Here is a 14,919-nt window from a genome sequence, read left to right on the forward strand (position 1 = left end):
GGGGAACAGCAGGTGCAAATGGCCTGAGGGAGGAACAGGCCTGGTGAGTGTCAGAGCCTGGGAGAAACCTGTGTGACTGAGGTGGGGGTAGGACTGCAGCTGGGGAAGACTAATAGGGGATCACGTACTTTACTGATCTGAATTTTTGATGAGTGGGTGGTTTGTTTATTTAGGGAGGAATGGAAGTCTCCCTTAGGTCCCAATGAGAAAGAGACAGTGGGTATGGAGGCTGAAGCAAGAAGGCCACTTAGAAGGCTGCCCAGAGGAGGGCGGACAGAGGAACATTGGGTTAAGCACACACACTTTAAAATTCACAAAGACCCAGTTTCAAGCTCCCGACCCCATCTGTAGGGAGGAAGCTTTACGAGCGGTAAAGCAGTCTGCAAGTGTCTCTCTTTTTTCTCCTCTCTCCCCAACTCTTCTCAATTTCTCTCTGTCCTATCAAAATAAAATAATTAAAACATTTTTAAAAAGGAAGAAGGCTGCCCAGGGTCATGCTCACTGGCTGACTCTTACTACCAAAGTGAGCTAAAATTAGGACTCCTCACCACTGGGGAGCCCCTGGGTCTGCACTTTTGTGCAGTGCTCCTCCCTGAGGGTGACCTCTCAGTCCAACCTACAGACCTGGGGTGTGCAGTCCAGGAAGGGCTGCCAGTGGAGGGTTGGTCCATATAGGCGTCTGTGTGGGAGGGCAGGAGGAGACTGACACCCACAGGGCTGATGAGCAGACACTGACTGTAGCCCTCTCACCCAGCACCAGGGGAAGCTGTTGAGCCTTAGGGTATTTCTGCTGCTGTGGCCAGGGAGGACTCAGGGTGGGTTTCTGGCTACACTCTGCTGAAGGCTTCCTCTTTGCAGGGCACACAGGCGGCTGATGTTCTGCTGGCTGGAGAGGATTGAGGGCCTTGGGCAGGCACTGGAATGGGCACAGAGCTAGTTGCACACCCACCCTGCCTGAAAGCTGAGCAGAGAAACAAGGGGCAACCAGAGCAGACCCTGACCACAGCCCCCACCCACTGCTCTTTCATTCAACAGATCTCTGTTGAGATCCTGTCCGGAGCACAGCCGTGAAGGGAGCACGTCCCTTCCCTGGTGGGGTTGTCGGGGGTGGGGGCGGGGAGGTGAGGGGAGAGCATACGTTGGGATGCTGGGCAGCCTTGGTTACTTTGCCCTGAGCTACTTGGCTGTGAGGTTGGGCTGGAGTCCTGGGGCAGCTTCAGGAGCAGGGGGCACAGGTGGGGCACTGAAAGGGCAGGTCAGGCTGGGGACTGAGTGCTATGACTTATCCAGGCTTCCCTGAACCCCAAGCTCTCCACCCCCTACTCTGCAAGTGTTTCTGTAGCTGGTGGCATGATGCCAGAAAGCAACCAATGGTTTCTGATAACTGATAGCCACCTGTTTATCTCTAGAGTCCGGAGCCCCAAAGCCCCAGGAGCAGATTCCAGCCCCTCCCACTCACCGGCCCCTCCCACTGGTCTTCTTATATGGTAATATGTGTGCTCAACTGGATGTGTCACTGTCAGGTCCCCTCCCATTCCTCTTGTTTTTTTATTTATTTAAATTTTTTTTTTTTTTACTATATCTATTGGATAGAGTCAGAAATCGAGAGGGAAGGGAGGGATAGAGAGGGTGAGAGACAGACACCTGCAGAACTGTTTCACCACTTGTGAAGCTTTCCCCCTGCAGGTGGGGACTGAGGGCTCAAACCCAGGCCCTTGCACATTGTAACATGTGCGCTCAACCAGGTGTGCCACCCCATTCCTCTTTTTAAAGAGTCCCTCTACCTCTGTCACCCATCACTACACTTCCCATCCCGGAAAGCCTGGAAGTCCTCCCTACTCTCTAATCTCTTCTGCTGCTACTGTGAATTTTGTCTATTGGAACAAGGAGAAGTAATGAATTATGGTGGCTGGCACTGGAATCTTCTGGAATCAGTGCAGCTGCACCCTGTGTGTGGCCCACAGGTGGTGGTCCTCAGACAGCATCATCTTTGGTGTGGAGGCCCACCTAGCTCAGGAAAGAGGGAGTGGGCCAGGCCACAGGGAGTTGGGGGGGAGTGTAGTCAGAAGAAAGACCTAGATGTCAGCTGTAGGTGGAGGCTGGAGGCACAAGCTGTGGCAGGATCCTGCCCCATAGGTGAGGCTCCTCCTTGGCCCCACCAAGGAGGTCCAGGAGATTGCTCAGCAGTAGAGAGTGAACTGGTTTGCATGAGACACTGGGTTCAAACTCACACCACACAAGGGAGCAACAAAGATAAAACAAGTGGAACTTCATGGCTGGTGAAAACTTGCTTTGATCTCTCTCCCACTGTCTTTCTCTCATAAATAAATAAAAATTAATTAATTAAAAATTTTGGACTAAGGAGGTGATTCGGTGGCAAAGCACATATAGTGCATGCATAAGGACGTAAGGACCGAGTTTACCCCCCTCCCCCCAACATACACCTACCCTACCATACTGGGGAAAAAGGGAGGAATTCAGGGCAGAATCTGTGAAGGTTACTGGCCTTTGTTTGGTCATAATTCCAGAGTGAATGAATTTATTTCCATATTTCCTGTCTCTGATTATTTTGCAGAGTAGATTTTAAGTTGACATGTTTGATATGTCTGTGCTCAGGCAGAGTTTGAATCCCAACTTTGTTACTTATTAACTGCATAATTTAAAAATAGATTTATATAGGGATGAGGAGACAGCAAAAGACTTTCATGCCTGAGACTCTGAGGTCCCAGGTTCAATCCCTAGCACCACCATAAGCCAGAGCTGAGCAGTGCTCTGGTGTCTCTCTCTCATTAAAAATAAAATAAATAAAATGTAAAAAATGTCCTTATTTATGAGAAAGAGGAGGAGAAAGGGAGAAATAGAGCATTACTCTGGCATATGGAGTGCTGGGAATTGAACTTGGGGCCTCATGCTTAAAAGCCCAACACTTACCCACTGTGTCACCTCCTAGGCCACTAGCTGTGTGATTTTGAATTTATTTTTATTTATTTACTTATGTGTTTTTATTTTTAAAATTTTATTTGTGACTTAATATTGATTTACAAAATTATAAGGTAACAGGGGTATAATTCCACCCCTTTCCCACCACCAGAGTTCTATATCTGCATTCCTTTTATTGGAAGCTCCAGTAGTTCTCCCAAGGTTGCAGATATGGGTTGGCTATTATTTCTGTCTGTCTATATTTATATTTATATACCCCACTTTTTTCCCTATGGTCCTACTTTCTTTTTTTTTTTTTTTTTAGATATTTTTACTTATTTATTGTTGGCTAGAGACAGAGAGAAATTGAGAGGGAAGGGGGAGAAAGTGAGGGAAAGAGACAGACACCTGCAGCCCTGCTTCACCATCTGTGAAGTTTTCCCCCTACAGGTGGGGACCGGGGCCTTGAATCTAGGTCCTTGCACACTGTAATGTGTGCACTTAACCAGGTGTGCCACCGCCTGGCCCTGGTCCTACTTTCTTTTCCTTTCTAAGTCATATATACACTTATTACTACTTCCAAATGTCTTTTTTTTTCCCTCCTTATCTCTCTCTGGGTCCTGATGAAGTTAGAGTTCAGAGCCCTCTGGTCATCTTCCCCTATAGTCTCTCCCTTTCTGGGAGTATGACCAAAATTCTTTAAAAAAATTTTTTTTCTTTATTGGGGGATTAATGTTTTATAGTCTTCAGTAAATACAATAGTTTGTACATGCATAACATTTCTCAGTTTTCCACGTAGCAATACAACCCCCACTAGGTCCTCTGTCATCCTGTTCCAGGACCTGTATTCTCCCCCTGTCCACCCTAGAGTCCTTTACTTTGGTGCAATACACAAACTCCAGTCCATGTTCTGCTTAGTGTTTTCTCTTCTGATCTTGTTTTTCAACTTCTGCCTGTAGATGAGATCATCCCATATTCATCCTTCTGTGTCTGACTTAATTCACTTAACATGATTTATTTTTTTTTAATTTTTTTATTTATTCCCTTTTGTTGCCCTTGTTTCATTGTTGTAGTTATTGTTGTTGTTATAAATGTCGTTGTTGGATAGGGCAGAGAGAAATGGAGAGAGGAGGGGAAGACAGAGAGGAGGAGAGAAAGATAGATACCTACAGACCTGCTTCACCACCTGTGAAGTGACTCCCCTGCAGGTGGGGAGCCGGGAGCTCAAACCAGGATCTTTGTGCCAGTCCTTTTACTTTTCGACACGTGTGTTTAACCCGCTGCACTACCGCCCAACTCCCCTTAACATGATTTCTTCAACCTCCATCCAAGATGGGCTGAAAACAGTGAAATCACCATTTTTAATAGCTGAGTAGTATTCCATTGTGTATATATACCACAACTTGCTCAGCCACTCATCTGTTGTTGAACACCTGGGTTGCTTGTAGGTTTTGGCTATTACAAATTGTGCTGCTATGAACATGGGTATACACAAATCTTTTTGGATGGGTGTGTTGTGTTCCTTAGGATATATCCCGAGGAGAGGAATTGCAGGGCCATAGGTAGGTCCATTTCTAGCCTTTTGAGAGTTCTCCAGACTGCTCTCCACAGAGGTTGGACCAATCTACATTCCCACCAGCAGTGCAGGAGGGTTCCTTTGTTCCCACAACCTCTCCAGCATTTGTTGCTGCTACTTTTTCTGATGTATGACATTCTCACAGGTATCTCATTTGCATTTCTCTGACAATCAATGATTTGGAGCATTTTTTAATATGTTTCTCGACCTTTTGGATCTCTTCTGTGGTGAATATTCTGTCCATGATGGACTAAAATTCTTTATGGGGTGCAGAAGGTGGGGGTTCTGGATTCTGTAATTGCTTCTCCACTGGACATGGACATTGGCAGGTTGATCTATACCCCAGCCTGTTTCTGTCTTTTTCTAGTGGGGTAGGGCTCTGAAGAGGTGAGGTTCTGGGACACATTGGTGAGATTGTGTGCCAAGGGAAGTCAGGATGGAATCATGATAATATCTTATTGCCTTTAAGCCACCAAGTTGCAGATGCTATGTTCATAGTCACAGCTGGGAGCATTCTAGGCTGCTTAAATATTTATTTATTTGTTAATGAGAGAAAGAGAGGTGGGGGATCACTCTGACACATACTATGCTGGGAATCAAACTCAGGACTCTGTGATTGAAAGTCTAACATTTTATCCACTATGATACCTCTTAGACCCTGTGTGATTTTTATAAAAGCTATTTATTTATTTATTTATTTATTTATTTATTTATGATGAGAGAGGAGGGAAAATTTTTCATACTTGACAGTTCAATTCTCTAACAGCTTCATCATCTCCAGGGGTTGCTGGCTCTGTTGATATTGAGCAAGTCCCTTCACTTCGATGAACTTTTCCTTATTTGTAAAATGGAGACACCTAACTTAATTTATCAGCTCCACTAACCCACTATGTAGCTGAGTCCATCTGTACAATGGAAACAATCTACTAGCTGTGTGATTGGCTCTTGTTCACTCAGCTCTGTGAGCCTCTGTGTCATCTATAAAGTGGGGACAGAGATGGGGCCCACTAAGTGCACTAGTGCAGACACAGCACCATCTAGGGGTAGGCACCAGGTATTGGCAGTGGTTGGTTATTAGTTTCCCTTTCTGGTAGGGTAGCTGACCTGAGTATGTTGCCTTGGGGGAGTTTTCCTTCCTGCCCCCCCCCAACCAATCCTGGACAAATACCAGGGCTGGCTGATAAGCTGAGGGCCCATGCTGGAAGTAGAGATGTATTTAGAAAGAGGGTGTGGAATGATGATCATGAAGGGGCTACAGAGGGTCAGCTGGGCCCAGCCCATATTTAACTGCTGCCATCAAGGGCTGGACAGGGACCAGAGGCCATGCAGCTAGGCCTTCTGGTAGCCCTGCTGCCTTGCACAGAGCCCAGCCCAGCACAGACTCATCAGCATTTATCCAATGGCTGAGTACAGCCCTCCTCCCCAGACTGCCTGCCCTAAGGTCTGGGGCTGGGTTTGCCCACTGCAAAGAAGAGACCATGAGGTCTCTTCCACAGAAAAGCCCATCCAACTTTCCTGGTCCAGACTGAATGATTTCTGCAGCATCTGGACCTTGGAAAGATAGCATTTTTTTTTTTTAATTTCAGAAAGAGAGAAGGGGGTTGGGTAGTGGCACACCTGGTTGAACACATGTTACAATGTACAAGGACCCAGGTTCAAGCCCTCAGTCCCCACATGCAGGGGGAAACTTCACAAATGGTGAAGCAGTGTTGCAGGTGTCTCTGTCTCTCTCCCTCTGTATCACCCCCTTCCCTTTCCACTTCTGTCTCTGGCCAATAAATAAGTAAAGATAATAAAAAAATTTTTTTTTAAAGAAAGAGAGAAGCAGAGTGAGAGGGAAGTAAAGAGAACACAGTGCCAACACTTCCTTCAACATGGTGGGGGCCAGACTCAAACAAGTGATACACACATGCCAAAGCAGTGAGTTGTTTTTCTGTTCTGAAAGACAGTATCTTGCTCAGCACCAAGGGGCTGCTGCCAGGAGTTCTGGTGTGTGGATGGGAGTGGAGGCTGCACCACACTCAGTGAGACTATGCTCTTTTTCTCATACTGGCCTGGGAGCTGGGTGGGGATGTGGGAGGAAGAGGCTGATTGCTCAGCCCAAGAATCCCTCCTCTCCCTCATCTACTCTCCATCCCCCACTGCCCCAGGACAAGGGCTCCAGTGTCTACTCAAATCCTGTGCAAACAGCAGGCCTTTCTCTCCCTCTCCCTCTGTAGCTCTTTGGCCATGACCCCAGCCTGCCCCCATGGAATGGCCTGGCAACCCCCTCACTGAAGGATCTCTCCCTTCAGAATGATCCAGAAGCAGAAAATAGCCAAGCTGGCAAGGGAATGTGCAGAACCTGTCTAATGGGCAAACCCCTGGATTATGCCCCTTCCCCAGCCTGGGTTGGGGCTGGCTGGTAGGGTTTCTGTCTTGCCAAGGTGGGTGTGGCGTGCTGCTGGAGGCCAGGCCCAGCCCAGGTGAACTTATCATCAGCCTGTCCCATCAGTCCAGCCAGAAAAAGGCTGCCTGTCAACCCTGGCCCCGGGAAAATTCTCTATGTCAGCCGTTGTCCCAGCAGGGTCACAGGTCTGGTGTCCCCTTCTTCTAACTAGTCTCCTATGTGGCGGGCAGGGGATGTGCAGATATGTGGGTCTACCCATGCAGGCAGATTCCCAGGTCAGGGCTCCCCTGCTGAATCTGGAGAGAGACTCACCAGAGTATATCCTCCTTCTTAGAGGGTCCTACCAGGATGCATATCTGGGCATCAGGATGGGGTTACCTCACAAAGTGACTGAGAACTATAATCAGACAACCCCCGCCATAATCTCCACCACTCCTAGATCTGACTCAGAACTGGGCTGTGTGTAGAGGGGTGCTGTTGCAGTTCAGTCCAGCCCCCCTACACTTCCTCTTGCTGACCACTGGTAAGAACACACATTCAGTAACTGTTCAATAGGGGAGGGGGCAGAGGTGTGATTTATAGATGTCTACAAAAATTTTCTTCCTCATGAATGTTCCCTCTTTGGTTATATGATAAAACAAAATGTGACCACTAGATTTGATTTCTTTAGACCTACAATCACTGTTCTTTCTTTTTTAATTTTCAAATAAAAGGAGAGGAGAAAGAGAGAAGGAGAGAAACCACAGTACCACTCCACCACCCATGGAATTTCCTCTGGTGCTATCCACAGTGCTCCCATGTGGCTCCAGGGTTTGAACCTGAGTTATCATGCATGCTAAGGCTTTGCTCTACTGGGTGAACTATCTCCTTATTGAGAAAACTTCAGGACTGTACAAAGACAGGGAGACAATTATGAGAAATATTTGCTGATTGAATTCAGCTTTACAGAGTAGTTACTTTTGTTAGACAGACTCCATTCATCCCTGCGGGTTCTCTGTCCACTCTTCTGTGCCTTGAAGGGGGTGGGGATGACCTCTACGCCTGAATTATTCAGGCTTCCTTGCCCTCTGAGCCTGAGAGGTACTGGTGGGAGAAAGAGGGCAGGAGGAGAGAGAGGCCTGGGTAGGGACACTGTTCTGGAGCTGCTAACTCTAGGATGCTACACCAGCCCTCCCACTGCCTACACTTCTACCTCTGCCAGTGGGTCCATTCATTAACCTCTCTTTAGTTATCATTGGGTGCCAGTTTCCTTCCTGTGGCAGCTTTGCATTCTTTTTCTCCTCCATCTCTTCTTTCTCTTCCTCCTCCTCTCCCTCCTCCTCCTACTGATGCATCACTGCTCTGGGCTGACTTTTTTCAGATAGAGACAGAGAAAGAAAAAGCTTCCTCCAGTGCAGTGGGAGCCAGGCTCGAAGCTGAGTCATGCCCATACCAAAGCAGGCACACTATCCAGGTAGTCTTTTTGGCCAGTCCAATAGCTCTGTATTCTTATTTTACCCCTGAGAGAATGGAGGGCCTCACAGGCCAGGCATCTTTCATGCACATCTGGTAAGCTGGAGCCAGGACTCCAGGGGTCTTGCCTCTCACAGTGAAGTTGTCCAGGGAGGGGTCACACCGGAAGGGAACTGCCAGCCACCTCCTCAGGAGAGAGGAGGGGAAGGACCTGGATTGGGGTGATTGCTGGGGCCTTCTTTGGAGAAAGACCCAGGTTCAAAGGTGGAGAGACCATCCTGTTCTCTGTGCTTCATGAGAGTTGCAGAGGCATTCTTTCATCTATCTCCACCAGCCTGGGGCCACTAGAGCTGGCTGGCTGCATTCCTGCAGTCTGTGTCCCCTCTAGTCCTCTGTCTGGGGTAGATAGCAATGTCTGAAAGCACGAACAGGGCAATGATCACTGGGGCTCTGGTGAAGGCAGGCAAGATATACTTTGTCTCCTTTCAGGCTTCTGAGAGGGTGAGTGGGTGAGTGAGAGGGTGTATGCAGGTTCCTTGGTCAAGCATGGCCATAGACAGTGGTTCTCGTGGGCTGGGTTGCCTGCCCAAAGCAGCTTATGGCATGGGGAAGGAATTCTCTGTGAACCCCAGAGGGCCTGGGCTGGCACTCCACCCACAGCGAGTGGCCCAGCTGGTGGCAGCTGCTCTGAGTCAGCTTTTCTGGTCGACCCCACCCCACGCCTCCTGGCCCAGGAGTTGGGCAGAGGAAGCTCTGTGGAACTCCACATTATCTTCCCTCACCTAAACCATTAGAAAGACAGTTTGCATGGGGCCGGAGGGGGCTTGCTCTTATTTCTCCCAATCACAGTCAGGGAGGGTTAGAAACTCCTGAAAGAATATTTAAATCTGGGAAGGTGCTGTGGAGGAACCTGAGACCAGAGAGGCAGAGCTGGAAGTGAGCCTCTAGAAGTCGGTCCTGGTGATGGTAGGGATTGGAGGGGCACTGGAAGAGGCCTCGAGTTCAGAACTACTAGCCCTTCCTTATGTATCCTTTAATCCAGTACTGTATCTCCCCTCCCTCCAACCTTTCTGCATTCTTCTCCCCACAGTGCTCCCACTTGAGTTCAGGGCAGGGTCTGAGCACCACCTTCTCCTGCTTCTTCTGGTGGGCTGGATGGAAGGCAGAAGAGATGAGTTTCCTGGGCATCTTCCCTCAGACTTTTGGAACTTTGGGGAGTAATGCTTGGAAAATCTTTAAATTTCATCTTGGTTTTGGTCAAAACTCTGCATAGCCCCAAATTTAATTTTTTTGTGCTATGGCTGGGGCTCCCATTCTTACTGAACTCTTTTTCCCCTCTTTCTTTCTTTCTTTCTTTCTTTCTTTCTTTCTTTCTTTCTCTTTTCTTCTTTTCTCTTCTTTCTTTCTTTCTTTCTCTTTCTTCTTTTCTCTTTCTTTCTTTCTTTCTTTCTTTCTTTCTTTCTTTCTTTCTTTTTTTTTTACCAGAGCACTGCTCAGCTCTGGCTTATGGTGGTGCAGGGGATTGAACCTGGGACTTTGGATCCTCAGGCATGACAGTTTCTTTGCATAACCATTATGCTATCTACCCCTGCCCTGTTTCCCTCTTTCTAAATAGAGGGTGAAAGGCAGAGAGACAGAGAGAGATGCATAGAGAAGGAGAGGCACCACAGCATCACTCTGCTGCTTGTGATGTTTCTTTCCCTTATTCAGGTGCTCCCATGTGGTGACAGGGGGCTTGCATCTGGGTGTCTGCACATGACAAAGTGTGCTCCTACCAGGTGAGCCATCTCCTGCTCAACCCATCCCCACCTACTTGAAAGTCTGGAAAAGAGATGTGGTGAAAAGTTATTTTCCAACAATCCAGCCCCTAGTCCTTTTGTCCTCCCCATGACCCCCATCCCTGCGGCCCCTAGAACCATTGAATCCTGAGGTTGGGGTCTCTGACCAGAGCTTCCCAGCCTCTCTGTTTTCCTTCTTGGAGAGGCTACCTTGGGAGATGGTTGCTGGACACACTCAGCCCTGTAGCTGGGACCTGGACAAGGCAGGCCATTTTTCATAGTCGTGACCTTTCTCCTGGGCCTCAACTTATACTTGAGGTATGACTTCGAGTGTCCCACTCAAGCCAGTTGGGAGGGGTAGAGCTCACTGATTCCTTCCTTCCTTCCTTCCTCCCTCCCTCCCTCCCTCCCTCCCTCTCTCCCTCCCTCCCTCCCTCCCTTCCTTCCTTCCTTCCTTCCTTCCTTCCTCTTCTTTCTCCTCCTTCTTCTCTTCCTCCTCTTCTTCCTTTTTTTTTTTTTTTTTTGCCATGGGACGTATTGCTGACACTACAAATCCACTGCTTCTGGTGGTCATTTTCCCCATTATTATTTTTTTTTCTATTTTATTTGATAGGATAGAGAAAAATTGAGAGGGGAGTGGGATATTGAGAGGGAGAGAGATAGACACCTGCAGACCAGCTTTACCATTTGTGAAGCATACCTCCTGCAGGTGGGGAGTGGGGCTCCAAATTGGATCCTTGTATATAGTAATGTGTGTGCTCAACTAGATGTGCCATCGCCTCCCCCGCCCCCACCGTGATTCACCTTTCAGACTGCTTAGTTGATACCTGGAAGCTCCTTACCTCCTATCTGGGGGCCCAGACAATTGACACCCTGAGCTAGGGCTCCTACCAGCTCCCTTTTATCTATTAGTATAATTGATTTACTACTGCTACCTCTTTCTCATTGATAAAATTAAAATTTAAAGTTTAAATCCATGAGAATTTATTAAGCACTTTCTATGTACTCCTCCTGACTTGGAGAAACTAAGTGAATTGGTCACAGTCTTTTCAATTCAGCAGCTCACAGTCTAGGGATTGTGACCAATAAAAGAGAAGTTCCCCTGGGTAGACAACCTTACCTATGTGTCAGAACCTCACCTCTCCAGACCCCTACCACACTAGGGAAAGATAGAAACACTATCTACCCCACTAGCGAAAGATAGAAATGGATTGACCTGCCAATGTCCATGTCCAGTGGAGAAGCAATTACAGAATCCAGAACTCCCATCTTCTGTACCCCACAAAGAATTTTGGTTCATATTCCCAGAAAGGGAGAAAATATAGGGGAAGATGACCAGAGGGCTCTGAAATCCAATTCCACCAGGACCTGGAGAAAGAAGAGGGAAAACAGAACAAAGCGATGTACACTCAGAAATAGTAGGTGTAACTTAGAAAGGAAGAGAAGGCAGGGCCATAGGAAAAATGGGCAAATATATGAAAACATAGATAGTCATAGAAATAATAGTCAATCCATAGCTGTGATCTTGGGAAAATCAATGTAGCTTCTAATGAAGAGAATGGAGATACAGAACTCTGGTGGTGGGAAAGGTTTGCAACTATACCTGTTATCTTATAGTTTTGTAAATCAATATTAAATCATTAATAAAAAATTAAAAAGAGTTCATTTCAATTCCAGGTAGTCTGTGGTGTGTTCTCTGATGGTTAAGAACAATGCCATTATATGTTAAAAAGTCTGAGCATATAAAGTACTGATGAGGGCTTGGATCAGTGGGCACACTCACAGTGACTGGTAAGAGGGTTAGAAGAGTAACTTGGGGGAGCCGGGCTGTGGTGCAGTGGGTTAAGCGCACATGGCGTGAAGTGCAAGGACCAGTGTAAGTATCCTGGTTTGAGCCCCTGGTTTCCCACTTGCAGGGGGGTTGCTTCACAAGCAGTGAAGCAGGTCTGCAGGTGCCTATCTTTCTCTCCCCCTCTGTCTCCCCCTTCTCTTTCGATTTCTCTGTCCTATCCAAGAATAATGACAGCAATAACAACAATAATAACAACGACGATGATAGACAAGGGCAACAAAAAGGAAAAAATAAAAATAAATAAAATTGGGAGTCAGGCAGTAGCGCAGCGGGTTAAGCACACGTGGCGTAAAGCACAAGGGCTTTGTAATCCATTTTTCTAATCAACTTTTGAGTTTTAAAAATGTTGACCTTCAGCCGTTAAATTGATTTTATGGCCCAGTAATAGGCCCCAATGTATAGTCTAAACAACACTGCCCTGGAGACACTCCTGTGTACACACAAGGAAGCTGCTGCCCTGTTGCAGCAATGAAATTCTAGACAGAACTTTACTAGTTACCAGTGAAATGGGCAGTTTGTGACTTGATCAGGGAGTGGACTGCCACACCACTGTTACCTGTACCAAAGGGTACTTATAAGGTGACACCACTTATTTTAGATGTAAAAGCCTGCAGAGTAATAGCTTGCATTGCTTATGAAAACGTCATGTGGGGAACAGGTATAGTATTTATCTCTACAGGGGAAGGGCAGAGGATATAGCTTGGGAGGAGTGTCAGGGAGTTTCAACAGGATTTTTAACGTTGACTTCTTGAATATACTGTGCAGCCAGTTTTGCATAATACTAAGATTTTTTTAAATGTTTTTAAAAATATATTATTTATTTATTTATTATTGGATAAAGACAGAAATTGAGAAGGAGGAGATAGAGAAGGAGAGACACAGAGACACTTGCAGTCCTGCTTCACCACTTGTGAAGCTTTCCCCCTGCAGGTGGGGACCAGGGGCTTGAACCTGGTTCCTTACACACTGCAATGTGAGCACTTAACCAGGTACACCACCACCTGCCCTCCCTTTTAATGTTTTTAAATTATTTATTTATTTATTGGATAGAGACAGAAATCAAGAGGGCAGGGAGAGAAAAGAGACACTTGTAGCACTGCTTCACTACTTACAAAGCTTTCTGCCTGCAGGTGGGGACTGGGGTCTTGAACCTGGGTCCTTGTGCATTGTAACATGTATACTTAAGCAGGTGCACCACTGTCCAACCCCCAACATACTAAATCTGACAGAGCAGGAAGAAAGGTACAGGGCATTCTTTTTATTTTCAACATATTTTCCCTTGAATATTATTTTTAAAAACAGTTCATAATAACACAAGATTGATGGTGTTCCAGTGCATCACAGGAGACTTTCTTCTGACTATGGGAAGTAGGAAGGTGGGCATGGTGGAGGAAGTCCAAGGGTGGGGGAGAAGATGAGGCACAAGGGAAGGGTCATGAACACATCTAGCCCTTCCTAATGGGGGGTGGGGGTGGAGGGCACCAGGCTCATGGCTTTTCCCCACTTCTCTCTCTCACTTTTTTTTTAATTTATTTTTTATTGGGGAATTAATGTTTTACATTCAACAGTAAATACAATAGTTTGTTCTCTTTTTTTAATGTTTTAAAACATTTAAAAAATATTTATTTCCTTTTGTTGCCCTTGTTGTTTTATTGTTGTAGTTGTTATTGTTGGATAGGCAGAGAGAAATGGAGAGAGGAGGGGATGACAGAGAGGGAGACAGAAAGATAAACACCTGCAGACCTGCTTCACTGCTTGTGAAGCGACTCCCCTGTAGGTGGGGAGCTGGGGGCTCAAACTGGGATCCTTATGCCGGTCCTTGCGCTTAACCCACTGTGCTACCGCCCAATCCCTCCCACTTCTTTTTGTTTAATCTCTTATTTATTGTATTTTAACAGGGTGGAGATGGACACACACACACACACACACACACACACACACACGGACCAGAACACTATTCAGCTTTGGCTTATGATGGTCCTGGGGATTGAGCCTGGGACCTTGGAGCTACAGGCATGAATATATATATATATATATATATATATATATATATATATATATTTCCCTTTTGTTGCCCTTGTTGTTTTTTTATTGTTGTTGTTATTGATGTCATCTTTGTTAGATAGGACAGAGGGAACTGGAGAGAGGAGGGGAATGCAGAGAGGGGGAGAGAAAGATAGATACCTGCAGACCTGCTTCACAGCTTGTGAAGCGACTTCCCTGTAGGTGGGGAGCTGGGGAATCAGGATCCTTATGCAGGTCCTTGCAGTTTGCGCCATATGTACTTAACTTGCTGTGCTACCGCCTGACTCCCAGCATGAAAGTCTTTTGCATAACCAATATGCTATCTCTCCAGCCTTGTCCCATTTCTCTTGCTCATAGGAGATGCTCCTCATGTAACACGAGAGGAGGCAGTGGTGTTCCCATTTAATATGCAGGAGCAGGCTGACAGCAGGGTCACAGAAAGTGGCAGGTCAGGGACTGTAGCCCAGGTCTGAGTTCATAGCATAGGTCCTTCTTGAAGAGCACCATTGGTATCTGCTGAGAGCATAGGAGTGGAGCAGGTCAGGAACAGACAGGGTCTGGAGTACTGCATTACGTCCTGCAGACTTCATCTTGTGGGTGACCAGGTCCAGGAAAGATTCAAGAAGGGGCACAGTGGGGTGATGGCACTGGAGATGTATAACAGCTTTATTCAGTTCTCCTTTTAACTAAACTGCCCTATCTTTAAACAAATTCTAACTCAGAGCCCATAATAGGAGTTTGCAGGGGGTTGGTTTGGCAGACACAGTAAACTGTGGCCTGGACCCAGAGAGGAGAGTACAGAATGGACATCACGTTCCAGAAAAACACCCCAAAGCAGTGAGTGTATCCGGAGGCTGGCAGCTGCAACCCTATCAGGACTTCTCAGTCGCATGGGACTTGTATACTTTCCCCTTTAAATGCTCCTTGT

This window comes from Erinaceus europaeus, chromosome 4, assembly GCF_950295315.1.
Source record: "Erinaceus europaeus chromosome 4, mEriEur2.1, whole genome shotgun sequence".
Classification (NCBI taxonomy): Eukaryota; Metazoa; Chordata; class Mammalia; order Eulipotyphla; family Erinaceidae; genus Erinaceus; species Erinaceus europaeus.